The sequence below is a fragment of the Neofelis nebulosa genome, chromosome 1 (assembly GCF_028018385.1).
Source record: "Neofelis nebulosa isolate mNeoNeb1 chromosome 1, mNeoNeb1.pri, whole genome shotgun sequence".
Lineage (NCBI taxonomy): Eukaryota > Metazoa > Chordata > Mammalia > Carnivora > Felidae > Neofelis > Neofelis nebulosa.
The window spans coordinates 188667975-188675271 of record NC_080782.1 but is presented as its reverse complement, the minus strand read 5'-3'; the positions used below and the strand labels follow the sequence as shown (position 1 = coordinate 188675271).

General features: G+C 34.9%; 1 pseudogene; it reads left to right on the top strand.

Moving 5' to 3' along the window:
* The first annotated feature begins 5466 nt into the window (after nucleotides 1–5466).
* LOC131490185 (small ribosomal subunit protein eS6-like) lies at nucleotides 5467–6141 on the top strand (annotated as a pseudogene).
* The last annotated feature ends 1156 nt before the right edge of the window (nucleotides 6142–7297 follow it).

Genomic DNA, 7297 nt, shown 5'->3' with positions numbered 1-7297 from the left:
ATTTAGATATCCTAACATTCTGTCTTTCATCAGAGTGGTTGGGATGCCTGACAAATGAATGTTATGTTGTATTAAAGTAGTGTTCAATATAGGAAGTGTTAGTTTAAGGAAAAGATACTCAAAGTGAAGAATTGCAAATTACTAAGTGACCTATTCACATTTGAAATGCCCGTGCGTTTTAAATGTTTACAACCACTAGCCTTATAAGAGGTACCATGCACCAATGAGAAAACAATTTAGCAAGGTTATGTTAGGAAATCCTTGAATTTCTCATTGAAGTAAAATCAAATCTATATATTTATTACAGCCAAAGAGTGGAAAGTGCAAGGCTTTTTAAATAATGCACAATATAAATATTAAAGACTAATTTATTAAATTGCTTGAGAGCAAAATCTTAAATTTTCAATTTGTTAAAATTCTACTAGGATCTTGTAGTGAAAACAAAACATACTTCTTTAGTCATGTGACAAACATACATTCAAATACACACTGTTACTTTTATATTCAGACTTAGGTAAGACAGGAGGTCTGATATATTTGATAACTGGCATGAAACATGTTGGAATGATGGATCCAGCATGACATAGTAAGGATGAGACAGATAATGGAATACGGTGCAAGCTAATTCCATAAATGTGGCTTAGAAAATAAGAACAGTCTAAAGTTGCAATTTAGTCTATCATTAACACCAGTCTAGAATCAGCAATCTTCAAAATGTGGTTATAATCATATCGATATTTTTATAACAAGGAAATCAGACAAAATCCCTAATCTGTTCACAATTTTCTAAATTCTTAGCAGTTTTCAATGAGGAGATGTGTTCACAGACAATAGTGTTTCCACTTAGTGAGTTGGGATGGGATAAAGTTCTAGCTCCAAATCACCCTCCACCATTCCTTCCTTCCCTGCTTCCTTCCTTCCTTCTTTCCTTCCTTCCTTCCTTCCTTCCTTCCTTCCTTCCTTCCTTCCTTCCTTCCTTCCTTCCTTCCTTCTTTCCTTTCCCCATTTTCCTTCTTTCTCTTTTAGAGAGAGAAAAAGAGTGAGCAGGGGAGAGGAGCAGAGAGAGAAAATTTTAAGCTGCCTCCACATTCAGCCTGACGTGGGGCTCAATCTCACAACTGTGAGATCATGACCTCAACTGAAATCAAGAGTTGGATGCTTAACCAACCGAGCTACCCAGGTGACCCTACACTGTTCCACTCTTAAGGGAAAGATAGAATACATGAGTAGGCAGACAGCAGAGTGTTCACACACTAGACTTGCAAGACAATATGGTTGAGTAAAAAAGAAGAGCTTCAACCCAAGATAACATAAGTATATACAAGTTCTCCCTGAGTCTTTTATGTTAAGGTCTAATTGAGAACAAAAGACACTCACAGAATGGTAGGAATGTACATTTATCATACCATCAGTTAAAGTAGATAAATTAAGATTATCTTAAAATACAGAAAAAATATATAATTAAGACATACCAAATTAATTAAAGAAAATAAAACATAAAACTAGTTAGCAAAAGAGACCTTATTTGATAAAGTCTTAATATGGAAAACATCATGATTTGTAACAGACTTAATATTTTTTAAGTTAAATGATATAAATATTACTATCATGACTTCTATTAAATATTATGCTGAAAGGCCAAGCTAATGCGTAACCACTCGGACACTACTAGTATACTATTAACAACTTTTTAACAATCTAACAAAAAATAAAAGAAGAAAGAGTATATGTATTAGTAATTACAGCAACACCTATGAAGTTTCCAGGGATAATTTTATAGGAATTATACTAGAATATAATAAAGAGAAGTATGAATGTATCACTAAAGGACACAGTGAGATATATAAGATGTTCATGGAAGGATGCACTAAATATTGTACAGAAAACAATTCTCTATTTCACTTAAGATTAAATTTGATGACTTATGATATACATGTGTTCACAGTAACATAACAAAATCAGAGTTTATTTTATTCATTCAAAAATTCTGGACAGGGGCGCCTGGGTGGCGCAGTCGGTTGAGCGTCCGACTTCAGCCAGGTCACGATCTCGCGGTCCGTGAGTTCGAGCCCCGCGTCAGGCTCTGGGCTGACGGCTCGGAGCCTGGAGCCTGTTTCCGATTCTGTGTCTCCCTCTCTCTCTGCCCCTCCCCCGTTCATGCTCTGTCTCTCTCTGTCCCAAAAATAAATTAAAAAAAAACGTTTAAAAAAAAAAAAATTCTGGACAGAGCTTATAATGATTTGTGAAGCTGTTCCATGAAAAGATCAATATCCCGGTTTCCTTCTATCTTTCTCTGGAATTAATCTCAGCAGAAGCATATTTTGAAGATAAACAGAATCTTTTTGAGGGCTGGTTGTAGCTCTGTAAATGTAAGTTAGAAATCTCAATGACTCCAAATTATTGTGTAATCAATAAATCTCTGAAGGACAGAGTTGCCATCAACTGAGATAGGATGCTGGGTAGTGTCAGGGTAGGTCAGGAATTCACTCTGACACTCCGTTAGACAAAACTCAAGTAAGGAGATACATATACAAGTCTGGGACTGTCTATAGTAGAGATAAAATGTGGAGGTCATGATTATACAGATGTCATTTAAAGTCTTAGTACAGAAACTTATCTACAAGAAATACATGCAGGTGGAGGAAGGATTAAGAATGGAGCTCTGAGGGGCGCCTGGGTGGCTCAGTCGGTTAAGCGTCCGACTTCAGCTCAGGTCATGATCTCGGGGTCTGTGGGTTCGAGCCCCGCGTCAGGCTCTGTGCTGACAGCTCAGAGCCTGGAGCCTGTTTCAGATTCTGTGTCTCCCTCTTTCTCTGACCCTCCCTGCTCGCTCTCTCTCTCTCTCTCTCTCTCTCTGTGTCTCAAAAATAAATCTTAAAAAAAAATTTAAAAAAAGAATGGAGCTCTGAAACAGTGTAAGAATATAAGGTTGTACAGAAGAGGAGAAACCAAAACACATCTTTTTAAAGGAGTATCTACTGAATTAAAAGGAAAACTAAAAGAATAAAATGACCTGAAAAAGAAATGAATAAATTTAAGGACTGTATCAAGTATTCTTGAGATATCGTGCAAAAAATTAAGAGAATTAACTTCAATTTTAGTGGTATTGATTAATTGGTATTTTGATAAGTTACACAGTCTTTATAATGTGGTGAATTTAGAAAGATTGGTGTTGAGTTAGGCAGGAATGGGGAAAGTATTGATGCTAATAAAATTACATAATTATTTTATATTTTTTGACGTGTGTTTTGCTCAAGGGGAATCAAATAATTATAGCCATAGTTGGGGAAAATATACCTATACCTATGCCTATATATATATATATATATATATATATATATATATATATATATATATATATATGATTCTGTATGTAGGTATGTGTATACACATAAACCTGTGTATGAAAAAGAGTGTTTTTTTCACTGATGTCCTTATGCAGATGAAATAGGTTAGAATCCAGGGTACATATGGAAGGGTTTGGTTTTGAGTGGAGCATAAATAATTTTTAGGTTAACAGCTGGGAACAAAATGTGAGTAGATGTAGTGGTGTGAATCTTTGGGTGGTTCTACTCTGACTACTGATGTTCATTCCAACATCAACTTCTCTCCTGCCTTCCTGGCAAGGAAAAAATAAATTAAGTAATGATAAGGAGGCAGTAGAACCCAGACTGACAAAACAAAATTATCCCAGATACTTTCCGTGGAATTTCACTTACTAATCACTGGCCAGCATTTATCTGACACTGACAAATGTTTTGCTTTTTCTCTTTAACAGAGTATATTATTGTATTGGGGAAAATGGTGGGTTTTAGCATGGAATAAGAGAAGAATGGAATTTGTATAAAGGGAGCATCAGTGTCTTTTATACTCAATGCAGTGCTCAACACAATCTTTCAAAGAACTTTACAAACTGGAATTAAACTCGTTTAAACAAGAAAATTGTCAAAAAAAAGAGTTTGATAAAAAGAAGGAAACAAAAAGGAGTTTTTGATGTCTGGATGGTAAAGTATCAGCAGCAATAGTAATTAATGAGAAGTGATTCAGAAATAAACACTTTTATTAATGTGACAGAATAGAGTCCAGAAAGAGATTTAATTTATATTGTGACCAAGACAGCTGCAACATTCTCCTCAGCTTGACTATACTTTCTACAGGTTTCTTCTTGAATCTAGGATCCTGATCTCCCTTTTCTCAGAACATTAACATCAGAAAATTTTTAAATTCTTTCTCTGCTCCTTGAGATGTGTTTTTTGTTTTTCAAAATTTACAACCCAGAAATGCCTTTCTTGAGGACCTGGGAGGTATCCCTATGAAATGTGGTCATCAAGAGAGATGGAGCCCCTGTCTCTCAGTCATTGTGGGTGGATAGGAGCCTTATTTCAGTAAGCACCAATTAGCAAACACATTGGCCTAATTACATTGACCAATTTCTCCCCTAATGTCTTCCAGTTCTTTTCCACTAACTCACTTCAGTGCTTAAAAACTTCTGCCTTTTGTTTCAGTGGAGGTTGGATTCAGTTTCTCTCCTTTATTGCTTTGCCTTCTTTTCTAAAGTCTCCCTCTTTAAGTCTCTCTTGCCTGTTTAACTTATATTATACAGTATAATTTTTCTTTGACAAATGAAATTGTGTGTAATAGTGTTATCAATCTGTAGGTAAATGGTTTTTTATTCATAAAATTGTATGAGAGGACCTATTTGGGGGAAATGATCCTATTTCACACTGTTATCAAAAATAAAATCAAATTAACTTAAAAACAAAAAAGTTTGAAAAATGTAAAACTATAGCCGTGCCTGGGTGGCTCAGTTGGTTAAATCCCTGATTCTGATCCTGGCTCAGGTCATGGTCTCATGGTTCATGGGATTGAGCTCCACATCGGGCGCTGTGCTGACAGCACTGAACCTGCTTGGTATTCTCTCTCTCCTCTCTCTGCCCCTCCCTTGTTTGTGTTCTCTCTCTCTCAAAATAAATAAATAAACATTAAAAAAAGAAAAATGTAAATCTATAATATTATAGGATAATTTATTATTTTTCTCATAAAATACGTTTTGCAAGTTTAATTTGTTCTGAAGTCTAGTATAAATACTAGGAATTTGTAAACATGAGAGACCTTATCCCTGCTCTCATTAAAACAAAAAAAGATTGATCAATTCGACTAAAGAAAACTAACAAGTCAAATAATCAATACTTCTATACTTCAAAAGATATTTTACAAATAAAATATATATAACTAAAAGCCTAGAAGAAAATGTGTCCAACGAATATATAAAAATTCTATGCAGAATGCATCAAATATTTCTACAAAGTGAAAAAGGAAAAGGAAAAAAAAAACTTCCAAAAGAAGTTGAACAAAATATATGAATGGGTGGCTTTTACAAATACACCTTGTTTCCAAAATATATCAGAAGGAAGCCCATGCATGTCTTCATCTTGTGGCACCTTGGAGGTGGTAATCTGTTATAGGATGAAGCTGAACATTTCTTTCCCAGCTACAGCCTTCCAGAAACTTATTGAAGTGGATGATGAACTCAAAATTTATACATTTTATGGAAGTATATGGCCACAGAAGTTGCTGCTGATGCTCTGGATAAAGAATGGAAGGGTTATGAGGTCTGAATCAGTGATGGCAATGACAAACAAGACTTCTCCATGAAGCAGGGTATCTAGACCCATGGCCATGTCCTCCTGCTGCTGAGTAAGGTGCATTCCTGCTACTGACCAAGGAGGCCTGGACAAAGAAAGCACAAATCTGCTTGGGGTTGCATTGTGGATACCAATCTCAGTGTTCTCAATTTGGTCGTTGTTAAAAGGGGAGAAAAAGAATCTGCAAACTTTTCAATCTAAGATGATGTCTGCCAATATGTTGTAAGAAAGCCCCCAAATAAAGATAAGAAGCCTACAACCAAGCACCCAAAATTCAGCGTATTGTTACTCCATGTAACATCCGTGTGTTGCTCTGAAGAAACAATGTACTAAGAAAAATAAGGAAGAGGCTGCAGAATATGCTAAACCTTTGGGCAAGAGAATGAAGGAGGCCAAAGAAAAACACTAGGAACAGACTGGCAAGAGACAAAGGCTGTCCTGTCTGAGAGCTTCCACCTCTGAGTCTGAGTTCAGTGGGGGAGGAAAGATTTTCTAAGGGTAACAAATAAAATCAGACATCCAAAAAAAAAAAAAAAAAAGCCCACGCCAGTTATATTCTTCAAATCATAATTAGCATCACATTCAAAATTTGGAAAAGATTTAAATGATAATATCTAATGTAAACAAAAATTATCACAGTAACATATGAGTTGAATTTATTCTCATCTGTATAAAATCCCATAATACTGCAATGCCACTTCGTAGTATATAACTTAAATGAGTGAACCAAGCTAAGCAGAAGGGCATTATCTCATTTTCAGTGTTTACATTTGTTACAAAGGCAATGTAGTCTGGCATTATTTGGGAAGTAAAGTAACTGAATAAAATAGAAAATAATTTTCAAATGTGCCAGAAATAACAATAATTTTTCAAAATATTCTATCATGATATAATTGCTGGCTTCAAACTAGAGTACTAAAAAATGTTGAAGGTTCTCAGAGAAATGTGCATTTTAAAATAAATTCATATTCATATAAAATATTAAAGAACAGTTACAAAAAACCATGGCTAGTAAGAATATTCATCTTAATGCTTCAAGGTATCTTGATGTAAGTGTTTTTTAACCTTTGGCTTTGAAATTTCTGATATTAATTCCTAACTTCATTCTGCCATGTTATCAGTGTGATCAAAAGAAGGTATTTACTACCTCCATGAGAAAACTGGGGGACTAAATCGCTTCCACTGAATATGGCTGTCATGTGGTTTAAAGGAGTTCAAATACATGACAAGCTTAGGAAAATGCCTGATACACAGTAGCCATTCAACAAATGTTAGCTGTTATTATTTCTTTATAAAAAAAAAGTAACATAGAAGAAAAAAGTGGCTGTCCTGAAGATGCATTCAAAAGCAAATTTATTTCTATAAAATCATACAGCTGCTATTTGCAGGTTTTATTTGAGCAAAAAAACAGGCATTAAGGTTAGAAAAAATTACATATGCGATATTTGCTTTTCCCTTTGCAAGTAATTACAATATGCCAAAAATATTATATCTTCCTCTTAGAGTACCCTTCCTACATCCATCCCTACACCTAGCACCAGACAAAATATGCTTCAATACTAATGTTAACCAGGGATTGGAGTATTATTCCATTAATTTATTTTCTGAAATACTCTTCATTTTCCAAGTTCTGTAACTACAGGAAAAACAAC